The sequence below is a fragment of the Ammodytes marinus genome, assembly GCF_949987685.1.
Source record: "Ammodytes marinus genome assembly, chromosome: 4".
In the NCBI taxonomy this organism is placed as follows: Eukaryota; Metazoa; Chordata; class Actinopteri; order Uranoscopiformes; family Ammodytidae; genus Ammodytes; species Ammodytes marinus.
In genome coordinates this window covers 31,941,246-31,945,005 of record NC_137233.1, presented here as the reverse complement: position 1 = coordinate 31,945,005, position 3,760 = coordinate 31,941,246, and positions in this window count along the sequence as shown.

Here is a 3,760-nt window from a genome sequence, read left to right as displayed (position 1 = left end):
ATTCTGGTCCGGTCCGGAGTGATAGAGGGAGACACACATGACGACACGACGCACCGGCACGTACAGAGGCACGCGAGGAAAGGAGGAGGGTTGCCGCCGCTTACTTCCGCGTTTGCTTAAATTCCACGAAGCTAAAGAGATAAAGCCGAAACCTTTGCAAAAGTAAATTATATCAAGGAAATCGGCCTATTTGAATTTGTTGAGTTTGAGTATCAGCTTTAGGCTAACCATTAAAAAAAAAACACAATTTAAATTATTGTTTACACCGTAGCAGCGTTAGAAAATAGCCTAATATAGGCGGTGACAATCACAAAGTGAACAAAACATAAGTGTAATAAAAAGTCTGTGATAAAAATGCAGGCCTAATTAACAGACCTATGACGAAAGTTAGGCTAATTAAAAGAACCGTGCTGGTTCACAGCTGTAGGCTAACACTTTTTGAGAATGTATGCTAATTCATCTGGTCTATAGCCTATTCAATGTTAAAGCAGGTAGTTTGCCTTTTAAAGGTGGCTTCATTGATTTCAGTCAATATCTAGATGTTATTCATTTATTCATTTAATAGGCTACCTAAGCAATTCAGGACTGAGGTTTCCAAAAGGCTGGATGTGATCCATCTTGACACGTTTGAAGCTTTGGGGGTACTGTTTCCTATAGGGGGCGTGGCACACTTTTATCTGACTTTTACTGTGAACCCGCCCCATGGAACCCGCCAATATGCTGTCGGTAGTTTCCCTATCTGCTGTGTGACCCTCTTATAATAGGTCCATGGCTGTGACAAAAGAGAGAAAAGTTAATTCAAATGTCAGAACCTTAAAATAACTAATATTTTACAAATTTCATGAAATAATATGCCCGGCTACATTAATAACACCTTGGAATAGTCAGTGTGCTACCAAACCAGTCCTGCTGAGATTCATCAGACTTTCAGAGTAGGCTCATGAGGACCTTGTAAGCAGACTACTCTTTCAAAACTAAGTGATGTACTGTCACAGAATGCCTGAAGTTTCATCAGGCTTTGTTAGGCTATTTACACCTTTTAAAGCTCTCGTGGACCAGTTGTTTTGACCTGAACGACTTCCTGAAATGTTTCCTTCGTCATGTGCTAGTCCACAACTAAATAAAAAAAAAAGTCTAAATAATATTGTACTACGATTGTAGAAGTATATGCACATACTATGACACATCAGTCATCATGGGACAAACGTTCTGTGCAGATTATCCCAATTTCCTGTACCATGCACTGAAGTCATATCCCTACAGCACCGCTAGAGGGCAGCAGCATACAATCAGGAACTGATTGTGTGTGCAGCTGGCATGTAGCCTAGTAGTTGGCTTCTTCTTTATTTAGGTGATCTTGGAGTGACCAATGACGGATTACCGCATGGGCAAAGTGGGCACATGTCCAGGGCCCTGGCCAATAGGGGGGCCCTTGATTTTTTTTTTTTAATTAAAATTTTTTGACGGGGGTTTCCCCCCTGGGAATGGGGGAAACCCCCGTCGTAAAAAGTCGGGTTGTTTTATAATCGGGGTCTTATATTCGGCCGGGACAAGCGTGTGTGCGCTTGGATAGAGAACGATGTGTCTAGAGAAAAAAAGGCACGGGAAATGGCCAAAGAGCTCCACATCCCCACTGAAATCAAAGCCTCGACTCATTGTGTTGCGAGTCAACGTGTCAGAGGCACGAATCGGTACAGCGATCGACCTACAGTGGCTTTTCTGCTGTGGCAGTTGTAGTGAGGAGAGTTTGCCAACTGTGCGTTCCCTTTACGCACCAGTACCAGTGTAACGAGCGAGGCGGTTGTTTCACTTTACAGTTAGTCGGCAGTGAGATTGGGGTATCCAGGCTCGGGACATGCAATCAGATCGCGGAGCCTGTCCCCTCGACACCCGTTAACGAGCAGGAATCCCCTGTGATCATTTAGTTTTAAACCACAGAGTGTGTCTGTCTCACTGTGAACGACACCAACACAGCGTTTCACCGGGTGACGCGCTGCTTCGCTCAGACATTGAGTGTAGGCTCCGAGGGGGGCAAGGGTTGGCCAAAAAGCAGGCGCAGAGATCTTACAAAGGCAAAAAAATCTGCTCGCGCGCTTAGCGCGCGCTCGCATCGTCGGTGTCTCTGCCCCAATAACTGTCTAGTAGGCTCCGGCGCAAAGAATCTCTTTCTCTTGCGCAGCACCAGAGAGACTTTATAGAATTGTATTTCGCTCTATCTCTCTCTCTCTCTCTCTCTCTCTCTCTCTCTCTCTCTCTCTCTCTCTAGGCCGTGCACTGCATTATAATGTGTGTGATTGTGGATTGCACGGTGTGCTAGTGCGTGTATTTGCGTGTTGGTAGGGGTCCATGACTGGTTTGTGTCCAGGGCCCGTGGTCATGTTAATCCGTCCTTGGGAGTGACACATCCCAAACGACGTTAAACAGTCTTTTCTTATATCAGAATGCTGTAAATATGGCGTAAAGCATTCAAAGAGTTTGCTTTGTTACAGTTGCTCAGATAAAGGATTGAAAAACGTATGTAGAGAGAAACCAGTTTAAAGAATATTTATTGAAGGCATAAGGTTTAACCAAGAATAAGAAGCTAACAATATAAATCCTCTAAGCAGTAGTAAAAGGTTTACTTCATGCAAAATAGTGTGTGAGAGTTAAGAAAGTCATTGAAGCTCTACCACCTACGGGGTTCCTCTTCTGTAAAGTCACTGATCTGCAGAGGTGGCACAGTGGAACAGATGAGTTTCACTGTAGTGAGCACTAACACATCACTGGAGTTTGAACACTTGTAAATTCCATTTATTATTATTATTATTATTATTATTATTAGTAGTAGTAGTAGTAGTAGTAGTAGTAGTAGTAGTAGTAGTAGTAGTATTAGTATTGCACTTTGATTAAGATGGGGAACTCACAAGACATGTTAAATAGAATCGCCACAGGCTGAGTTATCCTGACCTTTAGTCAATAGTTTTAAGCTATAGTGTGTACCTTCTGTCACCCCCATGAGGAATTCTGACTAATTACAACAACACTGTCCGTGCATCTACATTAGGAATCTACATGAGATTGTGCCAGTGTCGGGGGGTGACACCAGTTTGTAAATGCTGCCATACTGAGAAATACAGAGAGAGTTTTGTGGTAGCTAGCTGATAGGCTTAATCAACTTTGTGTCAAATCATTAGGCGATATCCTGAATGTAACAAACATTACAATTTTTTATATAAAAAGGTTACTCACTACAGCTTTAAGTACATCTCCGAAAACACTGGGTCCTACATTTCCCATAATGCAACCAACAGCTATTTTTCTTTAAACCCCCCTGCCAAGTAACCTAAAAGTATTTCCATGTAAAACACCCCTAATTATTCAGTTGAATCCCTTCTACCGAGGGTGTCTATGTTTTCTTTATTTATGCTTCAGGTAGCCAAAAATTAAACAAGAATAAACATTTTCAGTTTTTTTATTTTAATATCAATAAAAATCCAACATGTGTTGTGCTCAGTCTTTTGACAAAAAAAGGTTTGGGAATCTTTTTTAGAATATTTACATAGATATTCACAGAAGGTAGACTGTATCAAACTACTATACTACCCTGGAGAGTGTACCTCTTACACAGATGAGTAATAACATAGATGAAAGATCCACATGACAAACAATATTCAAAGAATATAAAATGCTGTAAATAATATAAAACATATTATATTTTGTACTTTACTATTTGAAATTGTGTTTTAATATAGTCTTGAGTACAGTATCCTAAATGTGCAAC